This window comes from Myotis nattereri (genome assembly GCF_964212035.1).
Source record: "Myotis nattereri genome assembly, chromosome: 13".
NCBI lineage: Eukaryota > Metazoa > Chordata > Mammalia > Chiroptera > Vespertilionidae > Myotis > Myotis nattereri.
This window is the reverse complement of record NC_138088.1, coordinates 33429863-33447504: the sequence shown is the minus strand read 5'-3', so window position 1 is coordinate 33447504 and position 17642 is coordinate 33429863. Positions and strand designations below refer to the sequence as shown.

Here is a 17642-nt window from a genome sequence, read left to right as displayed (position 1 = left end):
CAGGGAGAATGTAGGGCTTGCACTAGCAATGTGCCCCACACACACTGCAAATGGATAATGTTTGCCATTGGGACCTCTCCAAACCAGTCTTTCCCAATGTGTTATTCTGCACTGACGTTGCATGATGTAGGCTGGACATGACTCTTATGCAACATGCATAAAACCAACAAGTGGTTTTATCATGAATTTGAGCCTTCTAGTATCTCCTGGGAATTTTACATGGAAGGAGTTCCAGATCGTATTGAAATGGTTTGTGAAGGATTTATGACCTAAGTTATACATTTGCCTAAATGGTGCTGAGGAAATATTACTTTGCCTTACTTGATAAAGAAGTATAAATTAGCTCTATTATTCTCTTTAGAAAATGTTTGCAATTGGTCTTGAGCTTATTTTGGAAGTGAATTAATGTGTTAGTTCTTTATTTGGTCATGCATCATGAACCATAGCCCAATTAACAGAATATATGCATACATAAAATTCCAAAATGTAGCCATAAAAACATTACACAAAGGGCCCAAAATAAAGAAATGAAATTCACAGCAGATATATTTATCTTACGTTGTTCCACAGTTTTAGGGAAGGACAGGCTTGCATTTAAATTTTAGTTCTGCCACCAGGATTTGTAATTTTGTGAGATCCTGTTTCCTATTTTAAGAAAAGAATAGGGGCACTAACACCTAACTTGAAGTTTTGTTTTGTTTTGTTTTGTTTTAAACAAAGGATTAAATAAATGAGATCATGGATTTTTAATATGAGAGCACATAACATATTGTTTGGTATACCAAACGTGCTCAATAAATACTCCCTTTTTTGTTCCTTATCTGTTTCTGTGGTTGACTCATCTGAGCCATCATCTGTGGTTCTCTGGTTTTCACTTCTAGCAATTGTCTGAGATGAATAGAGAGATAGTTTTGAATGCATTATCTTAACCTCTTTCAGATGGCTTTACTAATTAATCTAGTTAGTTATATCTGTTTTCATTTTTTGATTGGAAAAATCCTTAAGTTCCTGAGTGTGTGTTTGTCTCTCACGGAGCCTCTTACTGTTGTAATGTAAAGTAGACACAACATAAATATTCAATGCTGAAGAAATATTTGAATTAAGTAGTGGTATATTGCAGCCAATACAAATGATGTTATGGCCTGGCCAGTGTGGCTCAGTGGTGGAGTGTCGACCTATGGAACAGGAGGTCACGGTTTGCTTCCTGGTCAGAGAACATGTCCAGGTTGTGGGCTCGAACCCCAGTAGGGGGCATGCAGGAGGCAGCTGATCAATGATTCTCTCTCATCATTGATGTTTCTCTCTCTCCCTCTCCCTTCCTCTCTGAAATCAATAAAAATATTTAAAAAATAATGTTATAGTAGAATATGTAATGATTTAGATAATTCATGAAATATAATCAAGTAGGAAAGGAAGGCTACAAAACAGAAGGCATAGTCTGATTTCATTTGCGTTAATTTTTATATTTGTAAAGACTTTGATTATAAAAGGCTAACTAGTTATAGCTAGGTGATGGATTAACAAATTATAGTTATCATTCTAATTTAACTACTTTCAGCTTTCTAAAATATACAACTCTTACTCTAATCATTAAAAGCTAAATTACATTGATAAATAAATGTCAATGATAACAAGTCATATAAAAAATGATTAAATGTGGCCAAGATTCTTTTATGAGGAAACTGTATCATTTATTAGAAAACAAAAAAAATGCTGAATATAACTAAGCATTAAACTAAAGAAACTAGGAAAATAACAAAATAGACTAAAGCCGTGGTCGGCAAACTGCGGCTCGCGAGCCACATGCGGCTCTTTGGCCCCTTGAGTGTGGCTCTTCCACAAAATACCACGTGCGGGCGCGCACGTACAGTGCGATTGAAACTTCGTGGCCCATGTGCAGAAGTCGGTATTTTGTGGAAGAGCCACACTGAAGGGGCCAAAGAGCTGCATGTGGCTCGTGAGCCGCAGTTTGCCGAGCCGCAGTTTGCAGACCACTGGACTAAAGAAATTAGAATAAGTCAAAGATAAAATTTAAAAAAAAGAGAAAAATCTGTAGACTTGATAAATAAATGTAAGAGCTGATTGAAAAGATTGGCAACTTAGCACGCTTCTCTGGCAGTCTCGACAAGGTACGAAGGAGAACTTTTAAAATGAGGAAAAAATGAATATAAGCACAGATGGAGAGACTTTTAAAGAAAATTATTTTTATCAGTAAATTGAAAAATATATGTAGTAGACAATTATCTAAAAAAGTGTGAATTCTCAAAATTACCTCAAGGGTAAATTAAAAATTTGAATAATAAACTATATTGAAAAATTCAATGCTCTCCTCTCAAATAACACAAGGTCCAGATGGTTTTATTAGGCAAATTGTATAAATCATTTAAGAAACAAATAATTCTTTTATTACATAAAGCCTTTTGAAGCATAGGATAAATGGAAAACTTATGAAATTATCTATAGGCTTATTTATCATATGTCTGATAGAAGGCCAGACACACATATCACAAACTTAAAAAACTATCCACCAATATTACATATAACTATAGATATGACCTGTATAGAACAAAGTAACAAAGTATTAATATACAATAACATGATGGGTTTATTACAAGGATATAATGATTATCCAATATTAGTAATTCTATTAGTTTAATTTACTTCATTGATATGAAAGAAAATACATATTATCATCCCAGTAAATGTAAAAGTGACACTTAACAAAATTCAACGGCCACTATTGGATTAAAAACCCCAAACTCATAGTAAGTTAGAAATAAAAGAAAACATTTTTATATTGATAAAGAACATCTATCCGAATTATGAAGAAAATATTATGCTTAATAGTCAAACATTGCAATCATTCATTTTCATTAAAAACAAATCAACTATACAAAACTATTAGAATTAATAAAAGAATACTACAAAAAGACAGTTATAAAGTAAATGTTCCCTATTTATACTGAAATAACAAACATAATAAAAAAATCTGAACGGTATAAATAAAGCAAAATAAATATGAATAAACTTAATGCAAAATATCCAAAATTTATATGAAGAAAATTATAAAATTCTAATCAAGGATCTGAAAGCCTGGATAAATGTGGGAAACATTAGTTCTTGCAAAATTATTAATCTAATGCAATACCAATTTAAGTTCTAATAAAATTATTTTGAAATTAGAAAAATTGATTCTAAAGTTCAAAATAGATCCAGAGACACTGAAGCATGGAACAGATTGTGAAATCTCAGGAGAAGGTGGGGGAGGGTGGGTGGGTGGGAGGAGATCAACCAAAGAACTTATATGCATATATGCATAACCCATGGACACATACAATAGGGTGGTGAAGGCCTGGGGTGGGGGGCAAGGGCGGGCTAGATTAGGTCAATGGGGAAAAAAGGGGACATATGTAATGCTTTCAAAAATAAAGATTTTTTTTTTTTAAAAAGAAATTTAAAGTTCACTTGGGAGAAAAAAAATGTGCAATAAATGCCACAAAATGTATTAAAAATACAGAATTATTTGGAACCAGCCTAACCAAAAGTTAAAACAGAAATAGGCACAGAAATGAACAAGTAGATTAATGTGATAGAAAAAAAATCTAGACCCATTGTATTGTTTATATTGGAATTTTCCCATAGGTGCTATTTCAAATCATATAAATATCTTACACAATTTGACAAAAAGATAAAGTTGGCATACCGTCTTACAACATATCCCCAAAATTTTAAGTGCATTGACGAATTAACCTTTAAAACCATTGTGTAACTACTAGGAGATAATATGGGAGAATATTTTTGTAGTCTTGTGAAGCAGAAGGGCTTCCTAACCAAGCATATCAAGAGCCATAAATATAAAAGATGAACAGATTTGACTACATAAAAGTTACAAACATCGATAATGGCAAATAAAGTTAAAAAGAAGCCACGGACTGGGAGAAAGTGATTGCTATTTACACAAATACAGAGAATTATTTGTAATATGCAAAGAGTACGTTAAAATAAAAAATAGACTCACAAATCAGTGAACAAAAGAGCAAAGAACATGAGCAGTCAATTCACACACACAAAAATATAGTTTGTAAACGTGTCATTTAAATAATGTATGGTCATCATCTTCAGTGATTAGAAAAGGCAAAACAAATAAACAAAATATTTTGACTTTTGTCTCTTGTGGCAAACTTTGAAAAGATTTCAAATAAGAACAAAATGTAGCTAACATACACTGAACTCTTGGTATATAGGCTATTTCCTTGTCTATGTACTTGCATATGCACACACAACACACACCTGAATTAAATCAGGGCATTATAAACATGCAGGTGGTGAGGAGCCATGTTCTCCCAACTTCTTAATTTTTTTTTTAATTTTTATGATTCAGTATCAGGCATCACACACAATCTCATTTTAAAAGAAAGATACACACACTCTTGGGAAAGTTAAGCACATTCATCTGGCCCACAGATCATCATTCTTGTGAAATAATTCTGACAGCTAGAAATCTTTCTTTTTGAGGAATAAGTAATTTCAAATAGAATAAAAAATAAATCTATTATCATTTTAAAGTTCTTAAAATATTGCAGAATTTATGGTCTAGTAGAAATACCTCCAGATTTTTAGCATGTTCTCATTAAGTAAATATCATAGAGATACATTTTACCTGCCTTAGAAGACATTTTACCATTTATTTGCCTTTACATGTCAACAATCCCTGGAATTTAGCTTGACACAGGAAATTACACAAGAAAAGACAGGAGAGAAGCATTAACCTATGCACGTCTTGTCAAAATAGGACTTTGAGACTGAACTGCAAACGTTGCTAAAATTTTAGCAAGTAATATTCACTCTATTAAATCTCTTATTCCTCTACTTTTATCATGCTCTAAAAAACAAGTTCACTGCAATCTGCTCAGCGTGTGTTCAGTTTTCTCGAATTCCTTAACTGTGGCTTGCAATACCTTGCTAACCGTGCATGAGTGAGAGAGGGCTTTATCTTCAAAATATTGTAGCCCTGTTAAAACATACTTCACACTGGCACTAAAGGATTAAGAACAGGTTTAGTCAAAGCCAGCTGCCAACTGGTATGAGATGCAGGAGCTATGGAGAAAGAACAGGCTCCCTACCTGGCCTCCCATTATTATCACCTGTACTTGGGCATCACCCTCCCCATCCCTAGAGAGATTCCGATTCAACTGGTTTGGAGTGGGGCCAGGAAATGGTATGTTATCACCTCTGCAGGTGATAGTCGGCAGCTGAATGAAGCTCTAGCCTGTGCATGTTACATGTCAAACAAAACGAAACAATGGAGAGTAATTGAATTTATTCTACCTGCCATCTATTGGATGGATACATAACATTTTTTAGTAAATTTTAGAAATGTTAGTAAATTTTAACAAAAGTCTATAAAAGAAAGGTAGATTATAGAAGAAAAGGGGAAATGATAAAAATATATAAAAATTCTCTAATAATTGTCTTGTTTAGATTTTCATTATTTCTAATGAATAAATGTTTACCTAATTGCTAGTATTTAGGAATACTAACCTTGATATAACAACAATAAGAAATTATCCATCTTTCCTAGATTCTGGCTGAAGTGATGTGTTTTCAACTGTGTCCATGAGGACCAACCAATAAGATACTCATATTCCTACTGTAGGCATAAAACTGTGACTTGCCGTGGTTTTGTGTATGAAGAGGAAGCAGAAGCTGTGAGGTAGAGAAAGTATTGAGATTAAAAAGTAAGGATAGCTTTTAGAAGAGGGAGGAACTGATACTCAGGTCAAGTTAACAGAGAAGTGCCTGAGCAAATCTGTATCTCTCCTGCTGAAGTCCTCACTGCCTCTTTATCCAAAACAAACTCCAATATAGGCTCCTCCTGAAGTCTGGGTCTTGACCTCTTCCTGCTTCCTCTAGGAATAGGTATTCTTGCTTATTGCTCCTCTCACAGCCCTACCTCCATCCCCCACCCCCTCTTCCATTACTGGACTTAATCTGAGCTCAGCCGAGGTGCCAATGAAACCTCACTGCTTACTACCCGGGGGCACTGCCTCTCTGTTTTGCATAACATTGCTGTTCAATCTCCCTAAAATGTTCCTTCCAATGTTCTTCTGCTCCGAAACCTTCATTGAGCTCATCAATAACCATAAAGAAACAGTCCATTCCCTTAGTCTGACATTCAGTGCCTGCCATGATCTGGCCCTAACTCTGCTCAAGTCTAGAGCTGTTCTATGCCTGAGCCCAGCAGGTCTCCCAGACAGACATGTTACTTCTTAGGTCCCCTTGTTCTTGTTTCCCATTTGTCCTGTAACTAGAGTTCCATCTTTCTTTCTACAATCTCTCTGGCTGAGAAAAATTCACTCATGCTCCATCAGGGTGTGTGTGGTTATGTGGATGTGTATGCATGGATGCTCAGGCATACGTGAGTGGACACGAATGTGTACATACACACAGGGTGAATAAACTCCTGACGGTCAGTGTTGGCAGCACATCACACGAGACCTCCCTATGCACCCCTTTCTTTCGGGAACCCTCTCTGACACCACCACTCCTCTACAAATCCTCCGGCCTCTGCCCTCAACTTGTATCAGAATATCGGAAACTCTGAAACAGAAACTCTCATAAATGACCGTTCTTGGTGACTTTGAAGATTGGAAGATGAACACTGACAGTTTTTTAATCCAAAAAGGGATTTTGGAAAATTTTAGTAGCAGATGGAAATGGTGCATGTGTTAGAGAGAAAGTATGTGATGGGGAGGAAATGGAAAGCCTTAAAATTAGAAAACATGAGGAGTTTTCTGCTCCCTTAGGGTTATGCTGTAATCGTTCATTTTATGTGTCAACTTGACTGGGGCCACAGGGTGCCCAGACATTTGGCCAAACATTATTGTGACTGTGTCTGTGAGGGAGTTCAGGAGGAGATTAACATTTGAATTGATAGACTGAGTAAAGCAGATTGCCCTTCCCAATGTGGGTGGGCCTCATCCAATCAGTTGAAGACCCGATTAGAACAAACATGTTGAGTAAGAGGGAGCTCTACCTGCCCTGGGACATCACTCTTTTCTGGCCTTCAGACTTGAACTGAAATATGGGCTCTTCTTGGGTCTTGAGCCTGCTGCCTTTCAGATAGGAACTACCCATTGGCTTCCCTGAGTCTCCAGCTTGCTGACTGAAGACTTTGGTATTTCTCAGCCTCTATAATCCAATAAGCCAATTTCTTCTTCTTTTTTAAAAAAATATAATTTTATTGATTTCAGAGAGGAAGGGAGAAGGGAGAGAGAGATAGAAACATCAATGATGAGAGAGAATCACTGATCGACTGCCTCCTGCACGCCCCCTACCGTGGATTGAGCCCGTAACCCAGGCATGTGCCCTTGACTAGAATTGAACCTGGGGCCCTTCAGTCCATAGGCCTGTGCTCTATCCACTGAACCAAACCAGATAGGGCCCAACTTCTTATAATGAATCTCTTTTAATAGATAGATGATACATAGATAGATAGATAGATAGATAGATAGATAGATAGATAGATAGCTGCTGGATCTGGTTTGCACTGACCAGGCTACAGATGGCTGTTGTGTTATCTTCACTCAGTTATGATACACAACTCTTCCCCTTATGCCTGCCTTTCTTAAAGATACCTGGGAAAGAGAACTGTCAGAGTTTAGAAATTCTAGAATGGCATAGCCTCATGAGAAGAAAATTTCTTTGCATACATGTTTACTTACTTATGCAGGGTTGATTCTTGTATGTACCCTAACCGGGGATTGAACCCACAACCTTGGCTTATAGAGATGACACTCTAACCAACTGAGCTACCCAGCCAGGGCATCTTTGTATATATATTTAATTTCTAAATTGATGTACAGATTTGAAAGTGGTAATCACAGCATGCAATTTAGATATCCTTCAGCTCCAATGCAGGTGTTTATGCAATAATCCTGAGACCAATCATGTCTGTGACAGATTATAGAAACCTGATGTCTTGTATTTCAGTAATTCTTGGTCTCATGTTATTATTTCTCTCTCTCTCTTTTTTTCCTCATTGAGATTGTCCATTGGAACTTATTTTCCTCATTGAGATTGTCCTTGTATCTGGTTCTCACTGACCCATTTCAAAAAATTAAATTGAAAACTCCATTCTCACCATGACTGCCAATCACTAATTAGTAAACGTATTTGATCATTGAATGAAGTTTTCTAAATTCAACTATCTAAAGCTCTGTATTGCAGTGACCCTGAAGCAATCTGAGACTTGTAATGAAAGGCAGGCAGTCTTATTATGTTTCATTTAAAAATGCCAGATTATATGCATACTGATCTTATGATAATTTGCATTGCATTGGCATAAACTGCCTTACTAAATTCTTGCTCCTTATTTCCAGTCAGCCATTAAGTCCTGATACTTTGCCCTTCTTCGAATTCCCACTACCGTTAATTGTGGTCTATGCAACTACCATTTAATACCTAGATTGTTATCTTTATTCAACCTCTAATCTTTTCTAATTCTAAGACTATATATAGTATGTAACACTGCCTAATTTTAAAAATACAAATTTGATATTATTTTTCTATTAAGAGAATTTCAGTGACTCTATATTTCATAACTATAAAATGTCAACTTTCTATTTTATCCCTTACCAAAATTACCCAATTTTGTACTCCATATTAATTTTCAGTGTATACTTTATCTCTACAGGCAGTTCGAAAGATGGTGAGGAGTTAAGAAAAGAAGGGAGAAGGAAGGGACTCTAGGAGACAGAGGGGGAAGTGAAAGCATGGATGGTTGACAAGTTGAGTATATTTAGAATGTTGAATGAAAGTTGGGAGGGGGGATGAGGAGGGAGTGACAACAGATAAGGCTTGTTAGGTAGGCAAGAATTAAATTAGTATTGGCATGATAGAATATTCTTATTTTATCATGAAGTCACTGAATCCGCATGGAAAAATGCTAATAGGACCTGGAGTACTTTAAAAAGATGACTCCATGACTTCTGTTGAGAATAGTTTAGAGGCAAAAATCCTAGTTTAATGATAGTTGGGGGGAAAAGAAGGGCAGAACTATGATTGTAATGATGAAGATGAAGAGAGGCAGGGCCATAGCCTCCCCAAGGACATATACTCATCTTTTTAGTGCCAGCTTTTATTACTGAGCCTGGTGCTCAGTAGACACTTTGTTTGTATTTTCTGAACAGAACGGAAATTTCATATAGCCTCTCTGACTACTATAGACATTTTTGGTCCTAATTTTCTAGTTTCACTGAATAATATTAAAATACACAATGTTTTGCTCTGTGTTGTTGATTATTGATTCACAAGTAGGAGGATATCCATAGGAAAACCATGAGATCATGGATTCAAACTGACAAAGGCTCAAATGTCGGGGTTCCAACCCATAAGAACTTTGCAAACTTGGGTCAAGTTATATAATCATATCCCAGCTTTTTTTTTTTTCATTTTGAAATTGAGGATAATAGAGTGGTTACAGTTATTCAAAAAGATCGAATCAGTGCACAGCTTAGTCTGGAACATGGCACTCAACCAGGTTTTTCTTTATCTCCTACCTCTCCCTTTGTTCTCCAAGTAGGTGGTTAATTCATTTAACAAGCAGTATTGTCATCGGTTATTTGCATAACACTGTTTGGTCTGAGAGTTGAAAAATAAATAGGATCACTTTCTTGTCCTTCAGGAACTCCCAATTTAGTATTGGAAATAAGACTCATTTTCTAGCAAAGTAAGAGTCCTTGGAGAAGGGAGTGGCCAGTGATTCTGGGACTCCTATGGCAGCTCTGGGGAGCCCTTTGAGAGTTTCTTGATTTTAGGGACAAATGTACAACATATCTTCGTATCCAGCACAGCAGCTAGGACAATGCTGAACTTAAGCCAGGAGGCAATAATCAAATTTTAATGGGTAAGTTAACATGATAATCCCAAGGGATCTTCTTGGTGCCCTTTCCTCTAGTCACTTCCCTTGAAATGGACACTGACACCAGCCCCTTCTGATGCCCCTTTTAGCTTCTCTCCACATGAGTCTCTCCTCAGAGGTCTGATGCCATGCCTGTGCAGGGGACTGACTTGGGGACAGGCGATATGACTTCATGCTATTCTTCAACCGTCTGCATCTTTATAACTGGCTTTGAGTACCTGACGGTTTTTGCTGTAACTAGGAAACTAGCAGAGCTGTAGAGATTGGCATCCTGATGTGAGGATTCTGATTTCTATTCTGCTTCCCTTACAAATTACCCAGGTTCCTTTAAATCATCCCAGTGGTCGGCAAACTGCGGCTCGTGAGCCACATGCGGCTCTTTGGCCCCTCGAGTGTGGCTCTTCCACAAAATACCGACTTCTGTGCATGGGCCACGAAGTTTCAATCGCACTGTATGTGTGCACCTGCACGTGGTATTTTGTGGAAGAGCCACAACTCAAGGGGCCAAAGAGCCGCATGTGGCTTGCGAGCTGCAGTTTGCCGACCACTGTTCTAGACCAACTTCATTAGGAGGCTCTCTGATAGAGAACATCTCTGCCTTGGAAAGACAGCAACACAGTCAAGGAGAAATCGTTCCAAATTTTCACCACAAGCAGTGGTGGAGATAGTGAATTTCTTAGCTACCTGACTTCCAGTCTAAAAAACACTTTCTCCATGTTGACCTCAGAGCCTCTCTTTCTTCTGGTAAAGCATCATGTAATCATTACAGAAATAAGATGAGGATTATAGCTGCAATCGCTAAGGTTTATGTACACTTACTTGGTGTTGTTGTAAGCACTTCTTGTGTAACCTGTGATCTGATTCTCACTACTTTGATTTGACAGAAGAGAAAACAGGAAAGTTAAATAATTTGATGACGGTCACATAGCTCGTAAGTAGTGGAGCCAGGGTTTCAGCCCAGCCATTCTGGGCCAGAGCTTCCTGATTTTACATTATAATGATCTCCCTCTTTGCCCTACTAACACTGTGAATCAGAGCTCTGGTTCATTGGGCTTTAGGAAATTCTTTGAAATCTTAAGATATGGAATAAGCATTATGGGAAACATTTGGCTTTATGGCTTATTTGAAAGGCAAGTAATAAGAGTTTCTGACATTATAGGATTTTCCTCGAATCTTTAAATATCCCAAGGAGCCAAACAGTGGCATTCCCTGGATGATTCCAATTTGTCAATGCACCTGTCTTAAGTAATTTACATAATGTGTCAGAGGCATGGGAGAATTAATATCTGGTAAGTGTGGTGCTCAAATGACATTAGTAATAAATCACAATTATTTAATAAGTTAAATAAATCCTTCCTCAAAGATCAGACAAATATCTACTACTATATTCTAGAATATTCTCATATTCTAGAATGTGAGAATACCTCATATTCTCAGGTTACTGATGACACGTCCACCCTGGGCCACCTCTGCTCTTTGCCACCATCAAAACTTTACTTGCCCTGTGTACCGTTGCCACAAGGCTTTCCCAGGCTAACCTGCTAAGTGACTTCAGGCTAAAGTGTTCCTGAGCGCCCCTATCACTCACACTCCGCATCCCAACCAATCTTTGTATTGTAACAAGGAACTTCTGAAAACATACTCTTACTACCCTAAGTGAATAGCTGTACTGAGGCTGGCAGAGCTCCTATTTCAGAGCCTTTGGGTCTAAATTTAAAACTCCAAATTAGGTCAGTTTAAATATGGGACTCCCTCAGCACTCAGAGACCTAGCAGCCCAATTATTCTTTCCCGGGGGAGTAGGGTGTGTCCTCCAAGTGGGAGGTGCTGTGTCCTCTTCAGACACCAGCAGGATTTTGGTGTCGGGCTGCCAAGTCATTCATGGCCATTGCTGTGTATTTTCAGAGATGCCTTTGCTATGTTCACGGGGTCTGTGCCTATACATGTTTCCTCTGTGATCTGGACCTGGCAGGCTCTCAAAGTCAGCAAACGGGTCTCCTTTAACCGAGTCTCTGGCTGTGTCTATCTGTGAGTCTGGGCATAGTGAAGGGACTCAGAGTGAAGGGACTATTCCTCTTAACCATGGAGGTCCTGACTGTGTCCCCTGGAACTGTGCCATTCAGCCTGAGTTAGAAATGCGGGTCAGTGGGAGGCGGTATCATGGGAAGGGACTGCCTGAGGGTTGGAGTCCTGCACTAGAGCTCCCACCCTAACAAAAACTCTTTCATCCTTGGGGGAGGCATTTAGCTTTTCTCTGTTAAATAAAGGACCTGAAAGTTTCTTTCTCATTCTAAGACTCGGTGCTGCTCAGTGGTCCATTTATACTCTGTTTCCAGGGTGGTATGTGCCAGGCTGCTGGAGTTCACCCCATTTCTCCCACTTATTAACTGTCACTTTGGAAAGCTTCTCCAGGTCCCTAAGTCTTAACCTCTTTATTGGAAAATTGGCATAGCAAGGGTCCTATTCCCTCGGTTTCCACAGGTTTAAATAAGTTGATCTCTGTGCCTGGCACATGGCAGGAGCTACTCAAGGATGAAGAGCTATTATTAACACCATCGTTATCATCATTGTAGGTGCCAATTCTAATTGGTTCAAAGTAGATGCCTGAGTTGTGAGTCACTGTTACAGATCTTCAAGAAAGGGGGTTGCTGAGATAAGCATTTATATGTGCCAACAGTTTCTTCTACATGGTCTCGGGTTCTGATTTCCACTGCAAGACATTAAGCACATCTAATAAGCCAATTTGCTTCATGCAGAAGGCCCCAGCTGAAAAGATAAGTACTAAACACAATCCTAATAGAAGAGTTGGATAGAATACTAAAGGTGAGTTAACAGGAGTGAGCATCAATTGCCTTTATACACAATACTTTGCCGGTCTCTTAGGAGATACTGTAGAATCCTCGTTTCCTTCACTTCTTTCCCTATGTTACATACGGCATCTGTACTGGCTTAAACTTTCTTAGGGCTGTTTTCTTCTGAGACCTGCATGGGACTGGTTTTCTGCTCACCTTCCATGTGGACCCTTAAGATTTCTCTTCGGAGTTTCATCTAATCTCTTAATTTATCAACAACTTGGTTCATGTCTAGAACAGTAGTTGAAGGTTCCCTAGATAATGAGCACTTTGCTACATAAACAGAGCTCGGCTGGTGTACTCCAGGTGAGAGCATCTTTCAGTTAACTAACTTTGTACAGTGGGATGATGAATAAGGAGTCAATTCCCTTGAAGAAATTAGGCACTAAATTGACTATGGAAAACATTGTCATTGAAAAAATCTAAACAAATTCTTCTGTGTAAAATACTTTGCAAACTAGAATATTCGATAGAAACAAGGTACTATTGTAGTTAATTCTGCTGTGTAAATCTGATGTTCTGTAAGCCAATTGGGCATCCCAAAACAGTGATCATTTTTTAACTGCTGGGGGAAGAGAAGACATTACCACGTCACTGAAAGTGGTATTTTATGGAATTGTTCACTTACTCATTTCCTCTGGCCAAATCATAATGTACTAATTCTCTTTAGCTATGTTATTGACTGGGCAGAACATTGTACATAACCTTGCAAACTAGAGGGAGTTATCCTAATCCTTATCATTACTTCCCTCTAAATATTATCAGGGACCAAACCCTATTGAAATAAGCAGAAACTGAAAAATGTTTTCCATCTGATCTTTAATACCTACATATATAAACTTACACAAACATATTTGTATGAGGGGAAAAAAAAACCTTAGTTTGTGTACCTTTAAAAAAGTCAGATTAGAGAGCTCAAGATGCCAGCACATTTTAGTCAAGACAAGCATTTTTATGAAAGAAAATAGTTTGATTTTTGCTTTGGGTCAATCAAAAATACCCAACACAAAATTTTGTATTAAAAAATTCTATCTACTTGTTAAATGCTGATAACCTAGTTGGATTGGGTTTGATGGAATAAAACGATAAGGGAGCTTTCCTGATCCAATGAGCAGAAAACATTTGTTAATAGTGGCCTGGATTGGACGGCACTGGGCCAGGAGCAGATGGGCCTGAGACTGCGAATGCAGAGCGTCACTGAGGCTGTGAACTCCTTTCCCAGATGCTTTCCCGAGGGGGGGGGGGGGCAGGGAGGGAGTTCAGATGGATAGAACTGCACTTGAGAGGAGCCTGGTTACTGTTTCCATGAGTGAGATAAAATGGTGTTTATCCTCTGTCAATCAATATTGTCTTGTTTGAACTTATTGAGTCATTTAGAGGCGCATAAGGTAATGAAAACCATTGTGCAATAGTACCCAGTGCACTACCCAGCTTTTTGAGAGAGATGGCAATATTTTAAATGAGTTATTGAAACAGATTTTTAACACCAACTGACTATGTGATGAAATGAACACACACTGTGACAGGGTGACTCGTGGGCTTCAGTGTATAGGGAATTGGGATTTTAACTAAGACTTTTCTTGAGCAACATTCTATAAAGTATATTGTTCTCTTGTTTTGTTTAGAATAAAAAAAGTATAGGTTGTCTCTTTCTCCTAATAAATGGAATACAGTTACTACTTGTGGTTAATCAAAGCTTCATTATTTATGTATCATAAAGATCAACTTTTAAATTTTTATTAGCAATGTTTTGACAAAGAGGAACTAATGGGTAGGTTCAGAAAATTTTAGGACATTTTTTCTGGAGGTTGTTACAAATAGAGGGATGGAAAGGGAAGAGAGTTTGCTGAAGTCCTTGTGTGCTAGGAACTGTGCCATCTGCTTTGCTATATCATCTCATTTAATCTTCACTAAATCCCCTGGGGTGGATTTTACCTCTGTTTTATAGGTAAGGAATCTGAGATCCAGAGAAGTTTAATATTTATGGCCAAGGCTGTAAAACTAGGGAGTTTGGGTACAGGCATCCCAACTCAGCTCTGCCAGGAAAACAGTCCAGCATTTATGCCACAATTTTGAACGTCTTGAAGATAGGTTTGGTCCTGAGTGATGGGAGATGGCTAGACTGTCAGGTCCCTTTTTAATTGTGATGATTTCAACAGTGATGATTTAATCAATTGTTGTTGTGAATGTTGGATATGGGCTATAAAAATGATTTGTTCTTTCTTAATCTGTGTTCTGAGGAATATCATTTCTGAGAGACATTTATAGGTGCTCCTGGAAGATGTTCTGTTGTAAATTAAGCTTGGGAAACCAAACACTGCCTACTCTCCTAGATATGTACAATGAATGAACATATTTACACACATGTAAATGCCCAGTCATTATGAATACAGTACAGTGGTTACTTGCTTAGGGCTCTGGAGTCAGGCACCTGGCTGGGGAGCCTGGCTCTGCCACTCCCAAACCGGATGATGTCCAGCCTGTTAGAGCCTCAATGTTCTCACTTGTAAAATGTTATAATAGTATCCATTTTACATAGCTTTTCTAAGAATAACACGAAAGACATGCATAGAAAGTACTCAGAAGTGCACTTGGCAATATAGTGCTTAATGCATGCCTGTCATTATTATTCCTACTCAAAATTCTCATGTAGGAACAAAACCTATGTAGCCACCGTTTCCTCAACTTAGTTGACAAGAGAGTCACTGTTTTTTGAGCCACATTTATTAGGGTCCACTGAATATAGTATAAGAAATGTATTTGAAATGACATCAAACCAATGTGGTATTGGTTGGAAATAATAACAGAATATTCAGTGGTTTTCTATCCATCATGTCATTTTATATTTGCCTTTAACAACTAATTTTTTTTCTTGCCGACAATTTCCCCTGCCCTTACACTTGATGAAGAACAAATTGGAACAGCAAAATGTGAGAATTGTCTCAGATGGGCAGTATCAACATGATCCCAGAAAACATGGCTCTTTCCAATGAACCTGTAAGTTACTTATCTCTTACTCTGCATTTGGCAGGGGGCACCTCCGTGGTTTGACAAATAGGTGAGATCACTTTCATTTTCAGGCCTATGGTATGCATCTCAGTACATACGATAAAGCATGTTTCAGACCAGACCAATACAGCATTGCCCCTAAATTATAACTAGAGTTGAATTTGCCAATGTATATTTTGCAAAACACTAATCCTGCACAGATAACATATTCTTCATCTTCTGGGAGATACACAGCACACAACAGAAAAGCTCTGTAGTAGATAAACTTGTTTAACTTGAAACCCATTCTCCTTGGAACTTCCTTTGGTAATCATGCAACAAAAGTATTTCAATCAGAGTTTTTTTTTTATTTTAGAGATTTCTGGTAGGAATGGGATAATACTGATAAGGGCCCTGATAGATTTATTTTTTAGATAAAATACCAGCTTATTCTGGTTATGAATCATCTTTTCTTTGGAGTGAACAAAAAAAATCATGGGAAAATATATCCACTGCAGCACAAGTACCCCAACCACCCTGAGAGGAAAGGATCTAATAATCAGCCATCACAGGGCTGAGATTTAACACTCTCAAAGCCGAACATTTTTGCCCTGGCCAGTTTGGCTCAGTGGATAGAGCTTTGGCCTGTGGACTGAAGGGTCCGGGTTCCAATCCAGTCAAGGGCACATGCCTGGGTTGTGGGCTTGATCCCCAGTAGGGGGTGTGCAAGAGGCAGCCATTCAATGATTCTCTCTCATCATTGATGTTTCTATCTCTCTCTCCCTTCCTCTCTAAAATCAATAAAAATATACTTAAAACACACACACATAAAAAATAATCCCAGCCATTTTCTATGACTGTTTTTTTGTTTTTTTTGTTTTTTTTTTTGCTAAAATGAAAAGTGAAAGCTTAAGACATTCCTTTGTAACCAATAATGGCAGAGGAAACAGCAAGAATTCATCAAGGTGTTTTTTTTTTTGTTTTTGTTTGTTTTTTGTGGTGGTACAAGAAAAAGGAGAAAAAAGATAACTGAATATATGGACTTTAAGTATGATAGGAATTGTGACCCGTACAGAGAACTCAGAATCGGCCAGTGACATTAATACTATTTCTCTTTAGTACATTTTTGTTTCCAGGATCCTGGGACCAGGAGAGATAATCAGCCACAACTCTCTGCTGTCTGGCTATTGCTAAATAAACATTTCGGAAGCATTAGCCCCACTCTTGAACTCCGAGTGGTAAATCTACATTTTTTAGCCTCAAAGATTAAATTAAGGCGCAAAAGATGGCCGCCATCTCATTCTGAGATGATATGATCATCCCAATATTTTCTTTTGTTTTCAGGTTGCTTCATAGTATAAAAACAAACTAGAGAAATCCCTGAATTAGGCTCTATAGTAGAAGAGGGTGAAAGCTGTTTTCACTGCATTGCCACTGATCCACACTGTACAGTTTGACAGATTTGAAATAGAAAAAGCGAAACACATGGACCATACCTGAGTGATTTCAGAGATCCCCGCCCGGGAAAGGTTTTCTTGATTATGGCGAATTCAACGTGTCACTCTGTTATGCTCTAATCATCATATCAAACTCCAAAGGTTCAGTTTGGGTTTGGTTTACAATTCTTGGGAGTTAAACTTTAACTCACCCTGTCTCTTGCATCCATGCAGCCCTTTGACCAGATAACTGGGTCACTACAGCTCAAACAGAATCTACAAAACTACTGCTGCCGTTTGTGTACAAAATGAAAATGAATTTTGCATTAAACACATTGATATGAATAATATTTCGAAGCCGTCTCAGTGACATCTATTTACAAAGTAGAACTCATGGCAATTTGGCTACCTAAGCTTTTTTTCTTGTGTTAGTTCCCAGTTTTCT

The 17642-nt window shown here is 37.9% G+C and overlaps 1 protein-coding gene across 1 annotated transcript in view; it reads right to left on the bottom strand.

The window, feature by feature from the left end:
- The window catches only part of A1CF (APOBEC1 complementation factor), a 75195-nt gene extending 57874 nt beyond the window's left edge, over positions 1-17321 (bottom strand). The window contains exon 1 of the mRNA XM_081105207.1: positions 17258-17321. The gene's annotated coding sequence lies outside the window, so the exon portion shown is untranslated. The remainder of the gene's footprint in view (positions 1-17257) is intronic.
- Between the last annotated feature and the right edge of the window lie 321 nt (positions 17322-17642).